General features: G+C 37.3%; 1 pseudogene; it reads left to right on the top strand.

Moving 5' to 3' along the window:
* The first annotated feature begins 9,818 nt into the window (after window positions 1–9,818).
* Window positions 9,819–11,002, top strand: LOC127082316 (NADPH-dependent aldo-keto reductase, chloroplastic-like; annotated as a pseudogene).
* Window positions 11,003–17,264: the final 6,262 nt, after the last annotated feature.

The raw sequence follows: 17,264 nt of genomic DNA, 5'->3' as shown, positions 1-17,264 counted from the left end.
TAAGATGTCGGCTTCGGAGCTGAGTGAGCTGAAGAAACAGTCGGAGGATCTGCTTGAGGAGAAGTTTGTTCGATCGAGCATTTCACCATGGGGAGTGTCAGTGTTGTTGGTCAAGAAGAAAGATGGTAGCATGGGGTTATGTGTTGACTATCCACAGCTGAATAAAGTGACATTCAAGAACAAGTATCCACTTTTGAGAATTGATGATCTGATGGATCAGTTGGTTGGTGCTTGCGTGTTTAGCAAGATTGATTTGCATTTGGGTTATCATCAAATTCATGTAAAGTCCGATGATATTCCAAAGAATGCATTCAGAACGAGGTATGGCCACTATGAGTATTTAGTGATATCGTTTGGTGTGTCTAATCCACCTGGAGTGTTCATAGAGTACATGAATAGAACATTTCATCCATACTTAGACCAATTTGTGGTTGTGTTCATCGACGACATCTTGATATATTTAAAGTCAAAGGAAGAGCATGTGGAGCATTTGAGAATTGTGCTACAGACCCGAGGGATAAGAAGTTGTATGTGATATTGTCTAAGTGTGATTTATGGTTGAAAGAAGTAAGTTTCCTTGGTCATGTGATTTCTAGTGGTGGTATTACGGTTGATCCATCAAGGATCAATGTTGTCTTGTATTGGGAGACTCTGAAGTCTGTTACTGAGATAAGAAGTTGTCTCAGTTTAGCTGGTTACTACAAAAGGTTCATTGAAGGATTTTCGAAGTTAGCATTACCTTTGACTCAGTTGACGACAAGCTTATGTGTGGAGTGTTCAGTGTGAAGAGAGTTTTCAGGAGCTCAAGAAGAGGTTGACGTCTGCTCCAATTTTGGTTTTGCCAAGTCCCAGTGAATCTTTTATTGTGTATTATGATGCTTCGAAGATGGGTCTAGGTGGCGTGTTGATGCATAATGGTCAGGTTGTGGTTTATGCTTCTAGGTAGTTAAGGGTCCATGAGATGATTTATCCTACACATGATCTGGAGTTGGCAGTCGCAGTGTTTGTGTCAAAAATTTGGAAGCACTATTTGTTTGGTTCTAGATTCGAGGTGTTTAGTGATCACAAGAGTTTGAAGTATTTGTTTGATCAGTAGGAATTGAATACGAGGTAGAGGGGATGGCTTGAATTCTCGAAATAATATGATTTTGGTATGAGTTACCATCTTGGTAAGGCCAATGTCGTAGTTGATGCGTTGAGTAGGAAGTCATTGCATATGTCGACGTTTATGGTTCGAGAGTTAGATTTGATCGAACAATTCAGAGATATGAGTTTGGTATGTGAAGAGACTCCTAACAATGTCAAGTTGGATATATTGAAGCTAGCCATTGGTGTTCTTGAATAGATTAGAGAGGGTCAGAAAATTGATTTGGGATTGGTTGACCGTCTTATGTTAATCAATCAAGCCAAAGGAGGCGACTTTTGAATCTACGAGAATGGTGTGATGAGGTTCAGAGATAAGAAAGGTCATATGAGTGGTCTGATTATTCATCCATGTCCCACAAATATGTATCAAGAGTTAAAGAAAATGTTTTGGTGGTCAGGAATGAAGAAGGAGGTAGTTGAGCTCGTTTATGCTTGTCTGACTTGTCAAAAATTGAAGATTTAACATCAGAAGCTATAAGGTCTGATGCAACCGCTGAGTATTCCTGAGTGGAAGTGGGACAATATTTCCATGTACTTTGTGACAAAATTTTCCGAAGACAACGAAAGGGTGTGATTCCATTTTGGTTATTGTTGACATACTGACTAAATCGACTCACTTCATACTGTCATACCCTAATTTTGTCTGGGCAATTAAAATTTTCATGCATACAACTTTATTTTAATTTGCTAAGAATAAAATTTTGATTTTATATCAAGACCGTTTAAATTGATTTTCAAACTCAAAGTTGCAGTTGTTTGTTTTATTAATCTACGGTTCGCATAGTTTAACCCGACGTGTTCGTTTAATTTTTTTCGATCCCATTTGCGTTTACAATTTGGTCAGTTTCAGACTTTTCAACCGAGCATTTTTCACTGCAAAATTTGATCTTTATCTGTCTATTTTACGGAAGTATATTTTGTGTAGATTATTTCAATGCATTCATTTATTTTTTGTGCATTTTCGTTTCCGATTCTTATTCATTTTATTCTCTTTTTTTTGGTCAAAATATCAACAAAAAAAATGGAAAAAATAAATAATCTTTTCAATTTTACTTGCTTTTATTAAAAATATTTTTATTTTATTTTATTTTATTTCATTTAAGTTCATAATCATCTCAAAATATCCAGGGATAATTTTGGAAATGCATTTAATTATGAAAATCCTAATTTGCTTACTATTTTATGGTTTCTTATTGACCATTAGACTGAAATGATCAATGGTTGGCATCTCAAAACACTTGGATTGTTATCTATAATTATCCCTCTCAACCAATAATCATATGAAACATCACCCAATAAGGATAAAGAAAAAGAATTAAAAATGGAGAGGGGGGAAATATGGCAGCAAGGAGAATGAGGGCGCCACTTTTTGGACCACATCTCTCTCTCTCTCTCTCTATCTCTATCTCTCTCCCTCTCTCTCTCTCTCTATCTCTCTCAAATTTTAGGAATGAACCAATAGCAAGGGGTACATGTGATACTCTTGAAATTCTGGTATAGTCAGAGTACAGATGTTCTGCACGAAGTCATGACATCTGATCCAACACTGTTACTAAAAACAGCAAGACAGTTATAACAATTACACTCCAGTACTCAGGTGCACTCAGCCACAGATGTCAAGACATCTGCTAATATACCACCATGGGAAGAAGAACATCCAATTTTGTCCATCTAGTGCAAACACACAGTAGGGATCAAACATAGCCCTTATGATTATTGATCCTGCCCAGTTCTAAGCATGATGTCTCAACATTGTTTTGAACATCACCTGTCACAACATTACAGATGGATAAACTGTAACAGACTAACCAGTCTATCAGTAACAGCAGTCAATAATGAATGTCATAACATTCTGTTTTACAATCAGACTGCAGGCTATGTGTCAAGTATGTTATTCCCTTCATGAACAGACTAGAAACAGACTGAATTATAACAGACAAAATATAGTGTGCAGAAGGTAAAAACACCAGTAATTGTTAACCCAGTTCGGTACAACATTACCTACTCTGGGGGCATACCAAGCCAGGAAGAAGATCCATTATTAGCAGTATTAATTCAGAGTTAAACTCCCCCGTTTACAACTCCTCACTTAATCCTTACCCAATGCAATTTATACCTAGGCACTCCTAGATAGAAACCTCCAGTTTCCATTCCTATCATTACAAGTACCATGTAATGTTTAAACAACTTGAACTTGCTTCACAGCTTCGTTCAAGAACATAACCACTCTTGCCTACAGGCTTTGAGTTACAAATAATCTCATGCTTTCAAGCACTGAGAAACACTTGGTAACCTTCCCACAGGTTGGGAGGTTTACCTCATACACACACCTCTAATTTTTACATTGTTTGAGGCTTACAAAACCTAGGTTACAATCTCCTATTTATAACCTAACCACCCAACTGGATTTGGGCCTTCAAAAATCGCAGCAAATCTTCTTCTTTGCTGTTACAGAGCTGGCAGAAATCTTCTGCTCCAATCAAGGTCTTCAATCAATCTTTTATTTCCTAAAAGATCTCTCTATTTGGAAACTGTATATTTACCAAATATCTTCACCAAATCTTCTGATTGAATCTTCAAGATCTTCACATGGGAGTTAGGATATTCACCAGATCTCCTAATTAATCACAAACCAAACCAGAATTAACTGATTCAGTTTGATACACATGTGAGATGTCACAGTCCCGATGTCGTGACATCTTACATGACATGTTGGTCCAGATGTTGAACTTCTTCAACCCAACATATTAAAACAACAGAGGTGAGTACATTATTTGTTTTACAAAATTAATGCCAATCTTAAGGTACTAACAATCTCCCCCTTTGACAAATTTTAGCTAAAACAAATAACCCAATATGGGTTTGCACTTCCTCTTTGTCCTTGACAGCCCCAATGCCACCACCACTCTTGGTGTACATGAGGAACAAGATGTACAAGGATCAGCTCCACCACAACCCTTCCCCTCAACAGTAGAGCTTTCTGAAGAATATGTAATGCTGAGTACATAGCCAATGTAACTCATATTACAAGACACAACTGTCTTCTTAACTCAGATCACAAGACACAACTGATGAACCCAGTTAGTGATTTTTGTGTCTGAATCCATCTTCTCCTTGCTACCAGATATTGCTTGCTTCTGGTGCATCCTCAGGACAATATTTCTCTCCCCCTTTTTAGCTAAACATTTATATATAACACCTTCACAAAACCAGATCCAGGAGCAGTATGCCCAGATTTTAACAAACCCCATGGTTTAGAGGGAAAGGAATGTCGCTCTTGTGAGAAGAGGAGTGCTGAAACATCCTTTAAATAGGCCAGACCATGCTTAGGAAATAACGGTAGGAGTAAATGCTTGGTCAAGATTCATAAATATTTGCTGAGAAACAGTCAGAGAATCACCACCAATATCCCAGACAATCTTTGAATACCTTTTACAGCTCTTGACTGTTTCCAGAAACAGCAGTTCCAAGACTATTCCATAAATGCTGTCAGACACGTTACAAGCTATGTCTTAACATTTGATACTGCTTTTGTCTGCATTCTCCATATACTCTCCCTGTCACCATTCCCTAAGACCACTTTCTCACCTCCAGTGGTAGCTTGACACCTAGCACCACACATTCATATTTCCTTAAATAACTTGCAGCAGGAACATAGGATATCTTATGTTAAGACATCACATATGACATCTTGTGAACACTCTGTCCTTTTTGTTCACAAGGCAAACTATCAGCAGTTAAACAACTCAACAGTAGTTTAATCAGCAGCAGAAGCAAAACAATTACTAGCTATGGCTACTAGTAATACACACATGCACAGGGGTACTTCTTCTCCCCCTAAATCTGTGCATTCACCAAAAATAGCTACTGTAACTCCAGCACCTGTACCAGCCAGAATGTCACACTGACATCTGCTTCAACATCAGCACCTGTGCACCTCTTCCATTTTCCCTTATGACTGAAGATTCAAAAGGAAATAACAATATTGTCCAAGGCAATGTCATGACATCAGGTCAGACATTCTTCTGCTCACTCAGCCTTGACACACGCCCCATCATCTCACTAACTAACAAGGTTCCATACCTTGTTTTCTGAGAACACATAGACCACAAGCTTGATGATTACTTGCAGTGCACGGACATAACTCCCTCTATCATGAACAACCAACTCTCCTCTTGAAACTTGGAGATGAACATATCCAACACCCCAAGGTTGGACCTTCACAAACTTCCTGATTCAAAGAGAACCCAAACAGCTTGATGAATGGAAAACATAAGACGCATCTTCATGTCTTCAAGAGCACGCTCCCTGTTCAACCTTCTTGGCTGAACACATCCAGACTCTGTGACAATCTCTCTTCTAACCAGAACAGAAAACAACATAACACCATCTGATATTCTTCAGATATTACTGAATCACAAGCTTGATCCACAAGAAACCAGACACAACCCTAGTTCTCTCTCTAAATTTCGCTCAGTCTTGGTTGTGCTTTCAAAAAGGTTTTCTAAGTCCCCTTTTATAGAGGCATTGGACATCTTGAAAACCCTCAATATATTTTCCAATCAAATCTTTATAACAGCTGTAAAGATCATCCTGGAAAATAAACAAATCTGGTTGATATCCCTGATAGATTGCGCCAGCTAGCCATATCTTCAATCAACCAATGATTGCCACCAATTGTGCAATCACAAAACACCAGACATTCATACTGAATGTTCTGTGTACAGGATGTCATGACATCGGGTCTGACATATGGAAAAATCCTGCATAATCCAGTTTCCTTTTATAGCAGGTACTAGGGGTGGACATAAACCGACCACCCGACCCAACCCGGTGAAACCCGGAAAAAAAAGAATTTGGGCGAGTTGGATCGGGCCAACGGGTCAACCGGGTTACCAAACCGGGTTAAAGGGGGTTCAAAAGAACGGGTCGGGTACCAAAAATGGACCCACGGGTACCCAGACCCGCCCATCTACGAAACGCATCATTTTTCCTTTCCAGACTCTCTCACTCTCTCGTTCCCTCACTCTCGTTTTTCCTTTCCAGACTCTCTCACTCTCTCGTTCCCTCACTCCACCCGTTCCAGATCTTTCACTCCCCTCACTCCACTCGTTCCAGATCTTTCACTCTTTCATTCCAGTTAGTAACTCTTAGTTTCACACACTCTCCGTTAAATCACTCTTAGTTAGGATTTTTTAATTAGGGTTTCTGAATCTAAGGTTTTTAATTTAGGGTTTATGATGATTGTTGTTGTTACAGGTGATTAAAGGCTTTGGACCAGTTCTCTCACTCTACAGGTGATTAGAGTTTGTGTTTTTTTTGCTTATATTGTTGTTGTTTCGATGAATCTCTTTGTTCTCTCTAACTCTCTAACTTAAAAACTTGATTTGTGCATAATATTTGATTACTTTGGGTTGATCTTTGGAAACTGGAATGTGACTTTTGCTACCCCTGCATGAACCGTGATTTTTGGAACTTAAAGACACAACTCATGATTTTGCTTTGTTTTCACTCTGTTCCTTCATCTCTTTCCCGCAACATAAGCTACTATACATTATGCGTTGTTAGTTGTTTGAAATATTGAGTTTTATGTCGGTTTCTTTTTTGGTTTATGTTATAAATATTGAGTTTTATGTCAGTTTTTTTTCCTGCTATGTTATCTGATATTTCATGTATCCGGTTTTCTGCGATCCGCTATTAATAACAATTAAACTGGTTGTAGTTGCAGGTGATATTTCAGTTCTCATATCAGTGGCTAGTCTTGCCTTGGCAAATTAAACAAATAAGGTATCATAGTCTTACATGTTTCTACCAAAAGTCTTACATGTTTCTTTTTAAGTCTTACATGTATTATTGTGTGCAAAATATGTTTTAAAATAGTGCAGTATTATAACCCTTCCATTAATTGTTTATAAATTTTACATTAATACATTGATGGCAACAATATGTATTACCTAATGATGTTATTGATGTTATTGATATTTGATTTGGATAGATGGATCAACGTCAAAGTAGCACGGAAAGAGTCTTAGAGCAAGAGCAATGCAATTGTAAGTGTATTTGACTTCGTGTCTTTGAAATATGAGAAATTGAGGATATGCATGATTAGATGGTATAAGATAAACTGTCATCAAAAACTGCTAAACCAATAATTCTGTAGAAAATAGAAGCATGTTCCTTACATCGCATTTAAGTTCTAAACTCTAAGCCTTATTCCGAGTGACTACACAATTTGACGACAGTTCTCAATACTTTTTTTTAACGCATATCGGAGTAGACTGTGCACCTGTAAAGCAACCTTAGTAATTCAATCCACAGCAGTTTAATTTAGCCACAAAAACACATTAAGTCATTTTTAGCTTACTTCACTTAAGTTTCAAGCTTATACCTGTTGTGTGCAATTAAAATCTTAGCAATTCAGCTTCAAGTTTAACTAACATTCTGAAACATTAAGACTAGAATTGAATAGATAGTCCTAAACCATAACCTATGGGAAGATATCACTGTCCAACAACATTCCGAAACATTAAGACTAGAATTGAAATGATTTTTTTATCATATAAAGCATCGAGCTATTATGCAGATCAACACTTCTAAAGACAATAATGTAATTACAATATTTTACCCATTTGCTTCAAATTTGGAACTCGCCAATCTATAATTTTGTGAAGTACAAACAAAAAAACAGATTATCTTTTTTCCATTAGCTGAAGCAACTACATTAATGAAAAGATGAAAAAAAATAATGCTGAAACATAAATTTAAAATGATAATGTTTAAATAGAAATGAGGATATGCATGATTAGATTTGAAATTTAAAACATGAGATAACTGCTATGTATACTGTTCTGTTATGTTACTGTTATGCATGATTAGAAATGTGGATTCATGTGGATATTGTTCTGTTATGTATACTGCTATGTATACTGTTCTTTTATGCATAACTGCTATTTACTGCTATGTATAACTGCTATGCATAACTGCTATTTTCTGCTATTTACTGTTATGCATAACTGCTATGTATACTGCTATAACTGCTATTGCTATAACATTGCTATAAGTTATATGAATTGGACAAGACTCATAACTGCTATGTATATTGCTATAACATTGAGATACTGAAATATGAAGAATATGCAGTGGATACTGAAATATATGCTTACAAAAAAAGTTAGACTAGTTTCTTTTTTAGCAACGAATTGTGATTGGATACTGCTATTGCTATAACATTGCTATAACTGCTATTTGCCAGCACTGTGCTATCACTGCTATTTGCCAGCACTTCTATTGTTGTCTCTATTTTATGAATTGGAACCGTTATTTGTTGATTGGTAGTTCTTGATTAGCTCCTTCGTTATTTCAGTGACTGGTGAGCCTAATCAAAATCTACCAATTAATGAAGTAGGTTCAGCTATGCAACCTATAAAGAAGAGGAAATCTAGTGCAAGTGGTTCTAGGCAAACATCTGCTTGCTGGGAACATTTTATTAGATTACCTGATGACCTAGTTGATGCACCCACTGCAGCCTGCAAACACTGCCATAAAAAATACTTGTGTGACCCTAGGACTCACGGCACCACTAATTTGAACCACCATATTTTAAAATGTTCTAAGAAGCCCCTTGTCGTGTCAACTGACTCCACACAAACTATTCTAACATACCCAAGTGTAGATGGTAAACTGGTTCAAGTTAGCTCTAGATTTGACAAGAAAGCTTGTAGAAGTTGGATCAAAGTTTGGTAGTGACTTGGTAAAATCTATAAAAGAGAATTTACAAAAGTTGTATGATTGGTATAAGCAAGCTTATGACCAAGAGCATAATTCCATACAGCCTCTTGGTAGTGGTGGAAATAATGTCTCCAATGATGAAACAAATGCATTTGTTGCCCGTTCATCACTTATGGCTAGAGCCGATGCTTTTGAGCAACATTTAGAGGAGCAAGACTCGATTGATCAACAAAATGAGCTTGAGGTGTATAATTCTAGTAAGTGTGTCAAAAGGGATCCTAACTTTGATATTCTTGTGTGGTGGAAACGTAATTCAATCGAATATCCTATTTTATCTACAATGGCTAAAGATATTTTAGCCACACCAGTGTCTACTGTTGCTTCTGAAAGTGCTTTTAGCACAGGAGGGAGAGTCATAGAAACCTATAGGAGTTCTCTAACTGCTGAAATGGCCGAGGCTTTAATTTGCACCCAGAATTGGTTAAGGCCTTCTTTTACCTATTTCAAAGATATGAATCTCATGGAAGATTTTGAGCTTTCAGAAGATATTGTAACAGGTGAATTTATTACTGAATTTCTAATAAATATGATGTAATGTTATATAATTATGCCTTATTAAAAATTTTTTATTTAATTATTTTAGAGTTTCAACAAATGTCTTTAGCAGCAAAAGGAGTATCAGGTGTCTCATCATCACAGTCTCAGCCACAACCTTCGGGTTGTGCTTGAAATGGATGTACGTAAATCATTATTTACTTATTACTTTATTATTATTTTTGTTAACTAATGTTTATGTTGTCCAATTTTCCAGGTCAACTATGTTTTTTGATTTTTTGGAGTCATGCATGATTTTTTGTTGATGGTGATTCTCCACCTGTTTTACTTCAAATTGAAATATTTCATTTGTTGATATTTGTTTATTAATTAAGGCCTTCTTTTAACTAATGTTTATGTTGTCCAATTTTTCAGGTCAACTATGATTTTTGATTTTTTGGAGTCATGCATGACCTATATATATGAGTTTTTGGCCAGTAAGTACCATTGATCTAACTTACTAAAGTGATGAAACGGTTTATTATCGTCACATTGATTGTGCTCAAGTTTATGGCAACGAGAAGGAGGTAATTCATTGTTTGTTTTCTCAACGGTGATGCGATTTTATGTGTGAGGTAAATGATTAGTTGACTTCTTCTTTTGCAGATTGACTCTGTATTGAAGAAACTGTTTGATGATGGTGTTGTGAAACGTGAAGATTTGTGGATTACCTCGAAACTCTGTGCTGTGAATAATGGTATCGGTATCGGCATCTTCCGATACCGTTTTGTTGGGTCCGTTTTTGCAGTATCAGACGGATTTTTAAAACCGTGGTTTTAGCTAAATGAGTTAATTAATGATGCTGGTAGAAAAATAGTTTTATGAATTTGTTAGTCTCTTCTTTGCTGTTCAGAAACTAAGGATTTAATATGAAGGTCTGTACTGCAGGAATACCGATCATGCTCCGGAAGATATACCGCCAGCATTGGATAGGACTTTAATAGACTTACAGCTTGATTATGTTGATTTGTATCTTGTATGTTATAACATATCACTCATTCTTTGCATATTCTCCAATTTCTTGCTTGGTTATCTTGTATGCTGCATTACTTAGGGGCTTTTATCTTATTCATTCATCTTTTTATTTTTTATGTTTTCTTTTAGATGCATGTAGGATTTATTTAATCTAATTTCAAAGTCTGGTGGTTTAATAGTTTATTTGGAACATGCTTGATTGAATAAATGGTAACTGTTGACTCTTCCTTTTCAGATCCACTGGCCTGCTCCGATGAAGAAAGGATCAGTAGGTTTCAAGCCTGAAAATCTTGTGCAACCTAATATTGCCAGCACATGGAGGGCGATGGAATCACTCTATGACTCTGGCAAGGCACGGGCTATAGGTGTAAGCAATTTCTCCACCAAGAAGTTGGGGGATTTGCTAGAGATTGCTCGCATTCCACCTGCTGTCAATCAAGTCGAGTGTCATCCTTCTTAGAGGCAGGACAAGCTGCAGGATTTTTGCAATTCCAAAGGTGTCCACCTCTCTGTGAGTTTTGAAATCTTGAATGATCATTATTTTGTTTCTGCATATTAAATTGGCCTTTTTCAAGAAGCCTTTCTGTTAATTGAAAGTACAAACTTGAAATGAACCTTTTGTTCAGCTTTTGCAGGAGTTAAGAACTCGGAACATTCCTAAGGTAGTATTTCTTTTGCTGCAAATGTCAGTTAATACTGCTGTTTGATAATTTTAGATTAACTCATGGGCAGCAGCATGGCCATCAATGAACACATATAAAAGCTGAATTAAATTTTTACTGCTGTTATGTAAAAATTTTAGATTAACTCATGTTTGATAATATTGCTGTTTGATAACTTTAAATTACATTAATACTGCTGTTTGATAATTTTAAATTACATTAATACTGCTGTTTGATAATTTTAGATTAACTCATGTTTGATAATTTTTTGCCCTGTTATGTTTGAAGATGTTCTGAAATTTTTTACTCCGGATGTGTCAAATAGCATTTCAGGAAGACCAAGGTTGGTGACAAATTGATTTTTAATTTAATGTAATTTAAAGTTACTCTTCCCTGCCCTAGAAGAAGAATTTTCAAATATGTACATTCCCTAAACAGTTTTTTCATCGAATCATTGAATTTATTGACTACAATCAGTATATTTCTGGTCATGTCTTGAAAACCTACGTGTATGCTAAATTTTAAATACTGAGTTGCTGCCTGCTTATGCGAATAATGATCTGTCAAGTGTTTGTACATGGGTTGATCGCGTCAAGTTTGCTCTTCGTTGGACGTCTGCTTTGCATTTCGCTGACACTCCTCCTTAGCTTTGCAATTTCCAATATGCCAGTATGTTTCTTTTTCATTCTTATTCTATTGATTCATTGTTTACTATATCATGTCACAATCCGACATCTCAACCTGCCGGATTTGTTAGATCAATGGATTTAAATTCAATGACTCTTGAAGTTTATGATGTGATGCACATCTCAACCTGCCGGATCATGTCACAATCCGACATCTCGACTTGCCGGATTTGCAGGAGTTAAGAACTCGGAACATTCCTAAGGTAGTATTTCTTCTGCTGCAAATATCAGTTAATACTGCTGTTTGATAATTTTAGATTAACTCATGGGCAGCAGCATGGCCATCAATGAACACATATAAAAGCTGAATTAAAAATGTTATATTTAGAATATGAATTTTCTTATAGACATTGGATCGATCTATGTGTTTTGACTTCCCTTGTAACTAGAAAATATCAGAAATTGATACTGTAAGCTTATTACCGTGTAACTTTTTAGGTTGGCTATCCCACGCTTAAAGCATTTGCTGAGTTTGTAACTCAATTTGACATGCCAAGTGGAATAAAATTAAAGAAGAAAGATACAGATTCTTTTGAGTTTGGACGGGCCTTTTGCCCTGTTATGTTTGAAGATCACGGTATTTCATTCAAAACCACTTTAATTTCCTCTACATCTTTATAATCTTGTACAAGTTTTTTTACTCAAATTATTCTGATGCAGAAAACATGGTCAGATGAAGTGGCAGATTGGGAAGCATGCAGTTCTGATGAGACGACATGTCCAAATGTTTATGCATCTGAAGGTGTTAAGGATGCTTGTCAATACGCATATAAAGACGCCCCTGAAGATGCTACACTAGAAGGTAGTACTAGTAGTACTCTCTACCACTTCTGCATAAAACTAGATTTATTAGATTTTCTGACTGTCATGAAACAATGTCTTGCAGATAATTACTTTCTATCATGTTTGCCTATCATCAGTTTGCGATTAGCTCAAGGAGGAGTTCGATTGGCGGCAACCCTCAATCGTATTTTTTAGTGATGCAATGCAACAACATTTTCTATTGTAATCTTTTGAATGCATGGTTTTATAGCTTAATAGAACTGGAAGTTTGACGACACTTTGATGGGATTTATGTAGTTGGTTTGTGTGTTTTGCAACATCACTTTGTTTGCTATTATGCTTGAAGTTAAAGCTTGTTCATGCGAAGGTGTAACTGAATTTGCTTTGTCAGAGGTCTTGAATATATAGCTTATATTATCTGAAACTTCTTTTTGTAGCCATTTTGCCAAGAGGCTGGCTTATGACAAACCCGAATAAACCGCTAAAACAAACTCGCAATCCGCACAAACCGAACCCGTCCAAACCGTGTTGATATTGGACGGAAATGGGCCTTCATATTTGAACCGTGGGTTGGACTGGGTGAGGGTTTTGGGCCCAAAACCGCCCGGCCCGGCCCGTTGTCCAGCCCTAGCAGGTACAGCCATATCAGTTACCATGACAATGAGTATGTCAACTGAAACAATCCTGCAGCATATGTCTTCCATATAAGCTCCAGCAGGTACAACCAATATCAGAAGCCTTGTCTTTGTATGTGGCATTCTGAAACAATCCTGCTTGCATATCTTCTTTAACTCCAGCAACAAGCTCCAAGAGATGACTAGAAAACACCTCCTTTTGTCTTTAACTTACTACTTTTCTGCTCAAAAGTAACTTGTCTCAGACTATCTTCAAGAATAATCAGTTGCCATATGTAGATTATCTTGAATCTTCGAACTCACTTCAGAGATAGACCAATTGCCACTGGTTGATTACCTCCTTCATGAATCCTCATATGAAAAAGTCAAATGTTATTCTTTTGACCTCTCCGCGTTTATCAGACTTCTCCCAAAGATATTCTGACCTTCCAAGTGAGACTATACCTTCAAGCTTCTTGAAGTATCCAATCTACAACCCAGTAGACCCTTCTATCTCAAGTTGATGTGCCACTTCACCAACTAAGATTCTGATGTTGAACCAAATGTCATAACCTTGTATTTTGACATCTAGCTGTTGAATTCAGCTCCTTCTTCTGCCACTTGAAAGAACTTCCTCCCTTCACAGAACAAGAGTTCAATGCTCTCATAGACTTGATTGTGGAACCAAGTTTGAGTAAACATCCTCCATACTGCAGGTTTGCAGTTAAGTCATCCAAGCTCACACCTTGATGAATCCCTGCTTCTTCTCCAAAGACCTCAGACACTCTGATGCATGAGTCTTCAGAAGGACCAGTTAGAAACTGTCCCTTCAGCTATACCAAGGATTCCACTTCCTCAAGCAAAGCTGTTTCCATGATGTCAAGAATGCTGCCACTTATTTTCCACAGTGTGCATTAGCCAATGCACTTCCTTACCTAGATCAGAAGTAAACTGATCAAAGTAACCACCATCAGGACTATGATGTTTTCTTCTTCTTGTACACGTCAAGGCTGAACATGTTTCTTGCCAGGAAACTTTTTCAGAGATCATATGCTTTTGCTGCCACCAAAGTGATAGATCATAAACCAATGTACTATCCTTCCTGTGAATCTGCACAGGATCTTGAAGATGAGATGTTCCAACATCTTTTAAAAACATCATTTATCTTGAGCTCCAAGGATAATCAATTAAATACTTGTAGTTGGCACAAGTAGACATTGATCTTAAATCCTTTCCCAATATTCCTTTCAGATACCTCCACCATAAGGATACTTTGAAAGTACTCTTCTAGTGTCAACATCTTCTGCTTGCAAGCACCTCAACAGATTTGAAAGTCTTCCCTGATTAAATTCACCCTTAGGAATGAGAGAGATGAATTCTTCCTTGCAAATGTGTCACACAACTACCAGAACCCATGTGACACAGGTCAACAGCCAACCAGACCCTAGACTGACCAATACGTGAGGAGGTTAACCAAAACTCCCCCTCAAATTAACAATCATGGAAACTTCACACCAATATCCATGCATTGTACCCAACTGTCTCACCATGACATACATCACCCTTATTGGTGGCAACTAACTCTCTGAGTTAAACCTCTACATACTCCAATCACACCAATCAGACTCCAGCTGACCATAAGTACTGGTGAAAGACAACAACACTCGTCAATAGTAGGTATGCATTGCCAGAGCATACTACCTCAACCAATCTCTGAATCTTCATATTCTCACTCCTTGACAGAACTGCCACTTCTGAGCGTGGTGTTTGAATTACAAGATTCATGGTCCTAATCCTCCTAAATGATATAGCAATCAGGTTGCCCCATTATTGACTTCTAACATCCAGGGGACATGTCTTCCAACACAACATAGTACTTCCAGGAGCAACTATTCAAGACAGACAGCATGAGGTTGCACGATGTCACATTTCAACCAGCTCCACTTCTAGATATCAAACTTCTAAAAGTGACCTTCTTGAGCATACTCATAGTTGACCCTACCCTTGTCAACTTAGCTCCCACAGATGTCTCCTCTTCCAGGTCAGGAGTAGGTTCCAAACACAAGTAACCCTTTGTTTGACACCCAAAAACATCTGCTCTTCAACCAATAGCTGCATACTTTGTTGAACAACATGTTCTAACATCGCCTAGAACATTAGTTCCACCTCCTTGGAACAAATCCTCCTTGAAAGTCTTCAAGGTCTTCATATACACTACCCAAGAGAGTAAAAGAATCAGTGATCAGGTGATTCTTACCATCCTGAAGTGAGAACGTCATCATGAGTAGACTTGAGGAGACTCAAGTATCTTTGACATCTTCAGTAGATTATGATGAAATCTTGAACACAGCCGCCTTTCATCCACATGAGGGGAAACTTCATCAGAGTTTGAGTTTTTCCAGGTATTATGCAGCAGAAATCATAATACAACTCAACCTATGACCCCACACTTCACCAGATCAGCCTCCAAGAACATACCAAGTTTGAATATGTTTCAATACTAGCACAGCTGTTCCACACAAAGGCCAATTGCCAACCTCCAGAGACAGGTACACATAGTTCCTGTCATGAATAGTCCAACCACCTACTTCAAGGGACCATTCAGGGGAATCACAGAACCTTCCACAGGTTCCAACAACAGTACTGACATAACTCCTTGCAAGATACCAAAAAGTATCACCCATGGATCTCATCCAGAAACAGAACAGGATGCCTGCTCTGATACCAATTGAAATTCTGGTATAGTCAGAGTACAAATGTTCTGCACGAAGTCATGACATTTGATCCAACACTGTTACTAAAAACAGCAAGACAGTTATAACAATTACACTTCAGTACTCAGGTGCACTCAGCCTTAGATGTCAAGACATCTGCTAATATACCACCATGGGAAGAAGAACATCCAATTTTGTCCATCTAGTGCAAACACACAGTAGGGATCAAACATAGCCCTTATGATTATTGATCCTGCCCAGTTCTAAGCATGATGTCTCAACATTGTTTTAAACATCATCTGTCACAACATTACAGATGGATAAACTATAACAGACTAACCAGTCTATCAGTAACAGCAATCAATAATGAATGTCATAACATTCTGTTTTGCAATCAGACTGCAGGCTATGTGTCAAGTATGTTATTCCCTTCATGAACAGACTAGAAACAGACTGAATTATAACAGACAAAATATAGTGTGCAGAAGGTAAAAACACCAGTAATTGTTAACCCAGTTCGGTACAACATTACCTACTCTGGGGGCATACCAAGCCAGGAAGAAGATCCATTATTAGCAGTATTAATTCAGAGTTAAACTCCTCCGTTTACAACTCCTCACTTAATCCTTACCCAATGCAATTTATACCTAGGCACTCCTAGATAGAAACCTCCAGTTTCCATTCCTATCATTACAAGTACCATGTAATGTTTAAACAACTTGAACTTGCTTCACAGCTTCGTTCAAGAACATAACCACTCTTGCCTACAGGCTTTGAGTTACAAATAATCTCATGCTTTCAAGCACTGAGAAACACTTGGTAACCTTCCCACAGGTTGGGAGGTTTACCTCATACACACACCTCTAATTTTTACATTGTTTGAGGCTTACAAAACCTAGGTTACAATCTCCTATTTATAACCTAACCACCCAACTGGATTTGGGCCTTCAAAAATCGCAGCAAATCTTCTTCTTTGCTGTTACAGAGCTGGCAGAAATCTTCTGCTCCAATCAAGGTCTTCAATCAATCTTTTATTTCCTAAAAGATCTCTCTATTTGGAAACTGTATATTTACCAAATATCTTCACCAAATCTTCTGATTGAATCTTCAAGATCTTCACATGGGAGTTAGGATATTCACCAGATCTCCTAATTAATCACAAACCAAACCAGAATTAACTGATTCAGTTTGATACACATGTGAGATGTCACAGTCCCGATGTCGTGACATCTTACATGACATGTTGGTCCAGATGTTGAACTTCTTCAACCCAACATATTAAAACAACAGAGGTGAGTACATTATTTGTTTTACAAAATTAATGTCAATCTTAAGGTACTAACAACTCTCATTAAAGGAAGG

Source organism: Lathyrus oleraceus, chromosome 5 (genome assembly GCF_024323335.1).
Source record: "Lathyrus oleraceus cultivar Zhongwan6 chromosome 5, CAAS_Psat_ZW6_1.0, whole genome shotgun sequence".
Classification (NCBI taxonomy): domain Eukaryota; kingdom Viridiplantae; phylum Streptophyta; class Magnoliopsida; order Fabales; family Fabaceae; genus Lathyrus; species Lathyrus oleraceus.
Note: the sequence above shows the minus strand (reverse complement) of the source record. Positions and strands in the feature narration are given on the sequence as shown.